The sequence below is a fragment of the Octopus sinensis genome, unplaced genomic scaffold (genome assembly GCF_006345805.1).
Source record: "Octopus sinensis unplaced genomic scaffold, ASM634580v1 Contig20285, whole genome shotgun sequence".
NCBI lineage: Eukaryota > Metazoa > Mollusca > Cephalopoda > Octopoda > Octopodidae > Octopus > Octopus sinensis.
Genome location: NW_021837025.1, coordinates 293,257 through 304,673, shown reverse-complemented (window position 1 = coordinate 304,673; position 11,417 = coordinate 293,257). Strand labels below are relative to the sequence as shown.

General features: G+C 38.1%; 1 non-coding gene across 1 annotated transcript; it reads right to left on the bottom strand.

The window, feature by feature from the left end:
• Nucleotides 1-7,078: 7,078 nt before the first annotated feature.
• On the bottom strand, nt 7,079-7,159 carry Trnas-gcu. Its single transcript has one exon. It is a non-coding gene; the product is annotated as a tRNA-Ser (tRNA).
• Nucleotides 7,160-11,417: the final 4,258 nt, after the last annotated feature.

Below are 11,417 nucleotides of genomic sequence, written 5' to 3'. Positions count from 1 at the left end.
AAGTCTCACGATGGACCGTATAGCAGTTGAGCAGTTGATCAGAAACAAGAAATTGATGCATTTACTTCTTTGATCTCTGCAAAGATTCAACAATATAATGCTGAAAACATTTATAACGCTGATGAAACTGGGATTTTTTACAAATCTATCCCTTCAAAAAGTGTTTGTCAGAAGGTTCGACATGGACATAAAATCCTTAAAGAACGGTTTAATTTTTATTTATTTTTTAGATTTTCTTTGTTGCTATGCTCAAATATGACTGGGACAGACAAAAAAATTCCACTTATGATTGGAAAGTTCCAGAAACCTCGCTGCTTTAAAAATTTTAAAGTCGAAAATTTTGTCGATTACTGTCATTCACCAAAAGCATGGATGACAAGTAAAATTTTTAACGAATGGCTTCTAACATAAGATAGGCATCTAAAAAAACGAAAAATTCTTTTAGTTGTGGATCGATGCCCATCCCATAAACTTTACGCTGATTTACAGTCAATTGAAGTTCTTTACCTACCTTCGAAGACTACAACAATTCTACAACCAATGAATCAAGGAATCATTAGATCCTTCAAAGGACATTTTAATAAACTTAAATTTGAGTTTATGTTAGAAAAAATTGAAAATGGAGAAAATCCACTGGAAGCTCATAAAAAAATAACTTTAAAAGACGGTCTTCTTTTTACATATTTTGCCTGGAAAAAAGTAACGACCAAAAACAATTACAAATTGTTTTGGACATTCAAAATGGATCGAATGTGAAAATCAATTCGAAAGACCAACTGTTGAAATTGATAATTATGATCAAATGGTAAATATCTTGAAAATATTGGACCCGGTGGATAAAGATGATTTTATTAATCATGAATTTACCGAAATAGATGAAATTGAAGATTACCTTAATATTGCTGGAGATTCTTTTCCACACAAATATGACGATGAAGATACTCATAATGACGAATCTCATGTGACTTCAGAAGAGGCTTTGAAAATGTTGAAAAGAATAAAGTCATTCTTTTATCAAAATGAAAATTTTGATATAAATTCGTTGGAACTAATCGAAACCGTTATTAAAAATATGGCTGAATTAAAAAAAATTATTAAAGATTTTTTAGTTAATTTTTTCCTTTTAATTTCTTTCGATTCTCTTTGTTTCTTTGCTCAAATATGACTTGGAAGGCTCACTTATGATCGGAAAGTATCGAAAACGGAGATGTTTTCAAAATTTCAATGTCAACAAATTTATTGATTATTTCTATTGCTCGCCAAATTCTATTGCTCGCCATTTTTTCTTCGGTCCCGAAAATGGCGAGCACCAGAGGTTTTACTGTATGTTGTAGTGGAATATGTCTACATGGACATTGAACATAATGCTCATGGACTATACAAATAAGGAATATGAAGATACTCTCAATAAGCAGCGGAATTGATTCTGGATAGTTCCAACGATCGACTGGAGAGATTAGATCCTATCCAATTAGACAGGAAAACTCACGCTTCTGGGTCTAAATGGAAGTAGAGGTTTGAAGCGCTCCAAAATTAAAAACAAGAGACTTCAGCGTTTCCAAGATGCCTTTGGGGGTTCCTCCAATTGAAGCGATTTTATTAAGAGGAATATAATTCGTTTCAAAATATTCTACGACTGCGCCAACAAGATACCACATGTTAAGATCATTTTACACGATCTTGTTGTTTGGTGGATTGCGAGGGAGAATAAAAGAGGACCTAGAGGGTCACCTTGTTGAACTCCATTGGCAGAATCAAGTATGGTTGTCCCGAATATAAGCGCGGAAGGCTTGGAGTATGCCAAATTGACAATCGGTAGGATGTACGGAATTTCTTTGGCGCAAGCTTCAAGGATACAGTCTCTTCTAACAGAATTGAATGCATTCTTTAAGTCGATCTTGGCCAGCATGAGGAAAAGATCAGTTCGCGGGCAAAAGAGCATAAGTCGCCGGACAGAATCTTGTTAGAGAGTTCGACGATCTTTTCGAGCAAGGTAGTATTGTTTTCCCCTGAAAGCCGGCATATCAAATCACGAACATGCTTAGGCCATCCACACCGCCAGAGCTGCTGCGGCGGAAGGATTTCAGGCTATCGGAGACGTCCGCGGCCAAGGCTACTAGTGGCATGACATTAGGGAGGTGGAATTCGCGAAAGTCTTCAGGGGCGCTGGGATGTTTTGCCTTCAATGCGGAAACAGTAGCAGTGCTGTATGGAAGGGTGCCCAGGTCCGAGGATATGGTTCGTACAGCGGCCTTTACGTCTCCTTCCATGAGTTTTGTCAGTACCAACCGCCGTATCCTTTCGGCCTCAGATGCCTTTGAAGGCCTTCTTTCAACTTTGTGCGTCCCTTCGGCAGGGGGGCAGCGTAGAGGGGAAAGAGAAATAGTTTTGCCCATGAAAGGGCGTCGGAGTGTTTCTTCGTGGCATTTCCAATCAAGGTGGCAAGACTCTCTGCAGCAAGTAACCTGACTGCCTTCGGAATCCTGACGGGGATGTATCTGCACCGTCGCAAAGCGGACAAATATCGCAGAAAATCCTCTGCATCAAAGACGGGAAGGGCAAAGGGAGGTGGACACCATCCAGGAACTACGCACGAAGGGCAATTCCACGTCTGGAGGGCAGATGCCTGCTTCCTCTTGAGACCAATACAAAAAAATGGAAAAAATTACACCACCACAACAAACAGAATTACTAATTGATTAGAAATCAATTTGTATTACTAATTGCTATTTGTATTATTTGAATAATAAATGTAGAATTTTTATATAGACAGTTTATATTTATTATATATTTGTAAAATATTAATTTTTATTTTAAATATTATAATACTATTATACATTTCTAGTGGTGATGACTAAAGGACCTGACTGTTTGGATAACTTAATGGAGGAAACTGACGACAAAAACTGTATCACCGTCTCTCAACTGAAAACCCTCGTCGAAAAGTACTCCCCCTCTATTAATATCCTCAGAGGAAATTACGAAACTGCCATAAAAGAAGCAATTTCACGTCCAAACACCTCGGGCGATTCTGACACGAAGGTGGCTTACTCTAATCAGTTCTCAGAAGGAAATAGGAATCCTGATCTCCCAGAGCATGGTGCTGTTCCGAGGGAAGGTGGATTCCTTTGTGAGTGGATTGAGTGAGGGAGAGAGGATCAACACACTCAAGTACGTCTACAAGGCCCTGGAAGTGCCCTACGACGGGAACTCGAACAAATTATTGCAGTGGCACAAGGAAGTAGTCAGACCATGTTTACGTGCTATTAGATCACCGACAAGTCAGGGGTGGGGGCCATATGTCGAATTGTGGCAGACCGGAAGAGAGTTTAGTCACTAATCCAATAATAACAGGATATAATAAATTGGACTATTTATTGTCTTTGGTTTCAGTTAGAATCTTTAATTCTTCTGGAAATAGGAACTGCATATTAATTTTTGGAAACAAATTAAAAAAGCATTGGGGAATCAACAAGCTAGTTTAAATAAGCTAAAATTGACTAAGACTTAACTTTTACAAAAATTCCTCTTATATACAAACAGTACTTTTGTTACAACTTGGTTTAATGACATAAAACAACTTATAAAAGCTTAATATGTATAAAGACTGTCCCAAGTACGATTAGAAAATGAGATTTCTCTAAAAGGGTAGTGCAGGAGTGCTTTGTGAGTGGATTGGTCTTTTTCCTAAATTCGGTGTAGTAGAAAATTTCCAATTAAGTGCTGCAATTCCCAGGGCAGTGTTGTATACAATTAGTTTGTTTGACTTCACTAATTTGTAGGAAGGCGGCAGCGACGAAAGAGTGCTTAGCGAGAACAGAAAGTTTTTAAAAATTACCGGTTACTAACTGAGGAGACGGAATTGGAGGCCCCTTGCAGGAGAAGAGTTTCTCAAATGTATAAAGCAGGGTGTTATTGGTAGAAAAGTTAAATTTATATGTTTTGTGGAGGAGAGAGTGGTGTCCAGAGCGGATTCTAGATAATTGGGCTCAAAGTTCTCTAGTGAGAGTAGATTCTGATGCATTAATAGGAGGGGGTGAGTCAAGAAAATGTCGTTTTTTAGTGATCTGATAGCTTTTGAAACAATAAAGTCGTGTATTTGTTTATAGTCCATTCTCTTTTATGGGGATCATTGAGAGTGGTGACGATGTGTCTTCGGTTGGTAGTGAGTAATATAGTGGATGAGGTGTGCGGTATCTTGGATACTTGGAGGAATTCAAGTCAGCATTGACAGGAATTATTTACAATTTTAAGTGATTTGTGTGGAGGGGAGGCAGCCAGTTATTGTTCTCAAGGCTAAGTTTTGTAGACTCTGGCAATGTTTGAAGAAGACGGTTTTACAGACGAATTCTTTGTAGATTATTGTTAAACTGTTTTTATCTTGGCCAAGTGTATGTACAGAATCAGCGCTGAGAGCGTTTAGCTTTTTGGTGTATAATTGAAATGGAAAGCTAACATATTTTAACCAGATTTAACAATTCCCTTTGAAAATAATATGTCGCACTCCAGAGCGGCTACGTTTCAAAATAATAATAAATTTTAATAAAATTACATTTCTGAAGTTTTTTGCTGTTCTTTTTAGTAAATATCTGAAATTAATAATTTTTTACTATTTTAAAGATCATGATTTCCAGCAAACCAAAATAGCATCAAAATCATTGATTGTACGTAGCGTTTTATGATTTTATTTATAAGTTCACGGAAAATGTTTAACAAGCTATTTTTGCGATAAAATTTATTAGTAATGCTAATTGAAATTTTTAATTTAGTATCTGGTTTATTCAGAGGACCAGAATTGTCATTCTTATTTGTCTTGTGATCCGTGAGCGGCATTAATACATATTTTGCGTTAATTTTCCTTTCTAAATTAATTTCCTCATAAAAAACTAAAATTGCACTCAGATATCAGACAGAGTATTGAAATTATCACAACTTCTTGACCTGGCTTATATGTAAAGTTTTTTCTTCTATTTCTTTATTCATAGTGATCATCTCTCCATCAGTGTTTGTTACTTTATATTTTTTCGTTGAAACTTGGTCGTTTAGGGGATATTTTCTATTGCCATTCTTAGAAGTAATTGTATTGTTCTATGTGGGAATTTTTCCACCTTCTTCACACCAGATAATGTTGACAAGGCTATTAAATCTCTACGTCCCACCCGTGCTTGTGGCCCCGACGGGATTTGTGCTGTTCACCTCCAACACCTTGGACCCGGGGGCGGATCGCATTATCAAGACTATATAACGTCTCCATCAACTTACGTACGATACCTAATATATGGAACAACTCCCTAATTACGCCAATTTTAAAACCAGGGAAACCAAAGGATGTTCCTTTTTTATACCAACCGATCTCAATAACTTGTATTTTATTGAAAGTATTGGAAAAGCTTGTATTAACGCGTATCTCTTCTGTTCTACAATTGCCAGAATTTCAACACGGTTTTAGACCAGATCGTTCTACAACGACTCATTTGTGTTCTGTCTCCCAGTTTATTACTGACGATTTCAATATGGGAACACCCGGTTGAATACGAGCCCAGGTTGAATACGAGCCGTTAAACGAGCCGTCAAAGTGGCGTTATACGAGCCGTTAAATGGCGTGAATGCCGTTAAATCATATTAGGGTTAGGGTTAGGGTCAGGGTTAGGGTTAGGGTCAGGGTTAGGGTCAGGGTTAGGGTCAGGGTTAGGGTCAGGGTTAGGGTCAGGGTTAGGGTCAGGGTTAGGGTCAGGGTTAGGGTCAGGGTTAGGGTCAGGGTTAGGGTCAGGGTCAGGGTTAGGGTCAGGGTTAGGGTCAGGGTTAGGGTCAGGGTTAGGGTCAGGGTTAGGGTCAGGGTTAGGGTCAGGGTTACGGTCAGGGTTAGGGTAGGGTTAGCGTCAGGGTTAGCGTCAGGGTTAGCGTCAGGGTTAGGGATTAGGGTTAGGGTCTGTTTTCTTTAGTGTCTTTTTTATGATGAATATGTTTATAAATAACGTTGAAATCATTTATAGTTAGAGTTAAAGTTAAGATTAGAGTAAAGTTGTTACAAACTTGTAATTTGCTAATGTTGCAATTTATAATATCAAAAATAAAAATAATTCACATTATAATTTGCTAATGTTGTAAATAATTTTACTATTTTAAAGCAAACATGGTTCAAATATAAAACATCATTTTGTCAAAATTTAAAGTTCAATCATTAGTTCGGAACGTTTGCCTTTATTTTTTTTTTTTTTTTTTTATATGTAATTAACAAATAGTTATTAACTAACTAAATTTGCCTTATTGTAATGGCCTTTTGAATCGGTATATTAATTATCGATCTTTTTAACGGCTCGTATTCAACCGTATCTCATTATGAACCGGTCACAATAAATAAATGTGAGTCTCTCGAGCCATAAACCATGATAGGTGTAATTACACGCTTAGTTGCAAACATTTGTTTAGATTAAACATGTTAAAATTAATAATTAACCTGAGTATAAACGTATTTAGATACTATAGTAGCAACTTTACTACATCTTGACCATAAGCTCTGGAATGTAACAAAGTATATAATTTACTACGTCTAAAGTGATTTAACTTGTGTTGAGCTTAATTTAAATCAAAATATATTAAACATCAATGTATTTTAGCTTTAATTCAGCTTCCTAAATACAAAAAAATTGCAACTCTCGATCATTTTTAGTAATTTAGGCTACGGATTCCTCAAAACTAAAGCTTTCTGCATATAATTTGATTTTTGCCCTTTCCTTCATGTCAATGAATTTTTCGAGTAGTCCGAATTTAGTGAAACTCTTAATTCTTCCAATTGTTTCACGTGTTAATTTGTAAAAAGTTTTATTTTTATTATAAATGATTTCTTTGCAAACGAGCTAGGACTGATGCACCAGTGCAAAATCCATGTCATCCCGTATGTGATGACGGAAAAATCATTATTATGTTTATTATTATGTTTCTGAAAAAATATTTTTTTGTTTTTTTAAGCATTGACCTCGCAGTTCTGGCTGTGACAAATATTAAATACTTTAGTTTAAAAAAATAAATTACGAATATTAGATTTCTTAGACTTATTGTTAAAATAAGGAACAAAAAACGACGACGGTGGGATTCGAACCCACGCGGGATAACCCAACAGATTAGCAGTCTGCCGCCTTAACCACTCGGCCACATCGTCATTCTCAACAACCATACACTTTGGTAGACAACACAGGATATCTCATCTGGGTTCCACTTCCAATATCTTGGATTGATAAACTTTTATTAGAGTGATCAGCTTTTTTTTAAGTGAGGACACTAGATTCAAAGAATATGAGTCAGTGGAGATAGCAAATACTGAAACCTAACAAAGTGACAAACCAGTTTAGAGTAAAAATGGGAGAAATAGAAGGACTGGAGTGGACAGTCATACAAGTCTGACTACTTAACTACTAATACTATCACTCCATGAGAAGGGCCAATTCTATTTATTTCATAACCATTTGTTTTATCAGGAGAGAAGAGTGCAATCCAGTCCAAGTTTGGTTTATATTTTGTTGAGCATCATATAAGCTTATTGGCAGATTAGCACTCATTTTGATAACATTAGAGTAATCCAAACTAATCATTATAAGTGATGGACCAAAAACCTCCCTACGGCAAAAAGGAATAAAAACTTAAACAGATTGAGTTTGAACACTTTTTGTGGCTAAAGATGGGTAATAAATGTGATATAATAAAATGTATTTTGCATGGTTTATCTAATTGTTGCCAAAAAGATGATGGAATATGCAAAGCAGCGACGAATCGCCTTTAATGTATGCTATGTGGCATGGAAAAATCTGTACTGCAGCTTCCACAGCCATTAATAGCAAATTCAGAACCAAATAACGTAATAAAATAAAAACACAAACGAGAACACAAATTCACATGCTCTTCTCAAATATTATTTTTAAAATAAGGTTCACCAATCATTAATACTTTTTATTAATTAATATAAATAAAACAATTAAATATAATTATTCACAATATACAAAAAACATATATACAAACTGACTCAGCTTAAAAGATGACTACAAACAAACTGAAAGCAAATTGAGGACTGTATAAGGTACCTACTATGAATGGTTGTTTCTTATAACAAATTTTTCCGAACCAAGAGCAAAACCCGCCGATGCATTTACAATCACAGACGACGATTCAACTATTTTGTAGCTTTCTTCTATTTGAAAATCCAGAAGGATGCCTTTAAAGATCCCCATGCCTCAGCTGTCTTGTTCAAAGGGCACTCCATTCACGTGAAACAAAATTCTGGATCCGCCTTTTCTGCTTTGAACCTCTCCGACTTTGAACTTCAGAGCACTTCAGCAAACTGCAAGTCTCTGAGATTAAAACAAATTTAAAGTCTCTTTTTAATTCCCCTATTGAGGAATTAATTGGTCAACCTGACCGGTTAGACTAACCTGTCCGCCCACGCTTGCAAGATGAGGAGTGGGTCGGAGAAAAAGTTTCTCGTAAATTCATGCTAGGGGACCTCCGTGGAGCACTCCGGGTTATCTGCAATATTACCGACGACACTAAGATCTTGGGTCTACTCAAGCGCAAGCATCCGTCGGCCCCGGACGAATGTGCGGTCGTTTTACTTCATAAAATCCTAACTGGATGTGAAGTACGTATGGAGGAGATTCTCGACAGCAATTTTAGTGTCCATCTTTTTTCTTTCGGCAAAAAAGACGGTGGAATACGTCCTATTGCTATTGGCTTTGTTTTCAGAAGACTGGCTGTTAGTCGTTTCACGGAGAGCATCACAGAGACTCAGCTGCGAACTCTCGCCATTTCAGCTGGGTGTGGAAATTCCAAATAGATGTGAAGCTGCACTGTCAAAGTGTCGAAATTGATATAAAGAATGTCAGAATTGAACTGAAATGATATAGAGAATTCTTTTCTTAAAAAAGAAACTCAAATGATTCGTAAGTTTTAGCTATAAAACTGTAAACTTGCTGTTAACATCAAACTCCTCAATACAGTCTGACATGTTTCAAAGCTTGATACTTATATGAAGTTGGCCGCTGAAAAAATTCTAAACATATGCTTTGATGAAACTGGATAGACTTGTTGCAAATTACCTCTTCGTCTTGGTGGAGTTAGACTACATTCGCCGTTGGAGATTATCCTCCCTGCCTACCTCTCCTCACGCGCCAGTTCTCACGTCCTCACTACCCAAATCCTACGTTACTCCCGCGGATTAGAAGAGGACCGGGTTTTCTCCGGAGCTTGTGATTTCTGGAAGGCATTCGGATTGGCTATTCTATCCAACATCTCACGCCAATGGTATGACATTTCCAGCAAAGCTAAAATTGACGCAATCAGACCTACATTGGACCTCCCTTGTTTCAGTGCGGCCTCTGAAAGTGGTGCGTGACTTAATGCCTTTCCTTGATCCCAGTCTGTAATGTCTGCTCGGGGGCCAATGCCGATGTGGCAGTAGAGTCGATACCAAAAGATTACCCCCTTTCATGCAGAAAGACTACTGGCAGTGCACCCAGACACTCCGCCATCAACGAGATCATTTCGGCTGCGTTACAAGTTGCTGGATTCTCTACCGAACGGAACCTGTGGGGTCTGACCTTGGAGACGGGCAACACCCCAATGGAGTCACACGTTTTTTTGGATTAATGGGAAATTCATCGCGTGGGACTCTACGTGCACAGACATCTTCTCAAAAACGAATCTGGTCGACTCGGCAGTCAGCCCAGGGTCAGCTGAAGAACTTAAAATCTCGAAATACTCTAACTTGACGAACAACGTGATCTCTTAGACCTAAACTTTAGATTTAAACTGCCTTAGTCTAGTCCTTTAGTTACTCTTGTTTATTAAACATTCTAATAGAATCAATAAAAGAATTAAGATTTTGGCAAAATTATTAAATAATAAAATATTTAAATTATTAGCGCTTGTTATGCACGATTGTATAATAGTCCTTCTCCTTTCTGTACTAACTGCTGTTATGGGCGAATGTAACTTTTTTGGACATATTTAGTCATTTCATGGTTTCTGATGTACTCCACCAAACGATATCAAAACATAATCGAGGAAATGAATCGTACTGTCCCTAAATGTAATAACTAACCCTCACTATTTCAGTCGAACGAATGTCCCAAACCGTTCCCGTCACCAAAGAATCCCAGAAGAGACTCAGTAAGATTTTTCCCCACATTCCAGGTCAAATGAAAGAGAGGTGTCGGGACATGACTAAACAGCTCAACATGGTCTTATTTGCTGTCTAATTTAAGATCAAATTCAAAGCGATGGGCGTTGCTGGACTTTTTTTTACATTTTTTGTCAAGTTTTTAAGCGGCCGTTTTGGGGGCAGGTCAGTAGCCACTCTGCCTTTCGTGCCTTTTCCCGTCTTCCAACGACTGTCCCAATCGGGGTTGACTTGGACGGACTTGTATGAATGTTCTTTCATGTTTTTTTATATGATTTGCACGTTTTCTATGCGCCATGTATTTTTTGGGTCTTGTTTTTAGAATGTGCAACAAGTTTTGGGGATTTCCAACGAGACTCCGGTTGAGATTCGGTTGAAAAAACTGCTGGCTTAAATTAATATTTATTAGTTTTATTACAAAATAATTAAATATTAAATTTTGATTTTTTTTTAAATAGATAAATAATTAACAAAACATTATTCTATCATCTATTAATCTATCCTGTCGTTATCATTCTATTAATCGTTCCTTTTCCTTTTTCTTTCGCTTTATTGCATCATTCTTTACATGGCAACTTGTTCCTCTTGTAAATCATCCAATTCCCGCAAGAAGGGCCGCTTGTGCTCCTCTTGCGATCTGTACTTCCATCTATCCTGCGTCGGGCTCTCCAGGCCAGCTCGGCCGTTATCCAATGCTGGAAGTGCCCGAGTTGCCTTGGTCTACCCAAACGCATATCCCCAATTCCCGGGAGCCATTTTACCCCTTCTCAATTCCTCAAATCCTTATCTGCTTTCCGAAGCGAATCATTCATCCAGTAAGGATTCCAAAATCGGCCAGACCCACTGTGGCCAAGTCCCTCGCAGCCTTGATCGACCAGGCGCTGGCTTCCAGCGCTCCTGACCCTTGGTTCAAGCTGTTCTCTTTCTTTCCCGTTTGCCTCAATTCTTCTCCCATGCGCTCATGTGCTGCTAATCACGTTTCTTCTGCCCAGCGGATTAAGGACCGTTGTACATCTTACGTCCACTCAGAGTTCAACTCTGATTGGCTGTCTGTCTCTCTTACGCCCCCTTGTAAGGAGGCACCCTCAAAACGGCCCGGTCTCGCAGAATTGCGCTTTTCCCGGGCAGTCCGAAGCAAACTCCTCCAGGGCGATATCTCTGGAGAAGTGCGCGCAATTTCATCCAACTCCTCCGTGGCTCCTCGGTGTGATGCTGTCCTGAATCAACTCCGCAGCAAACACCCCCAAGC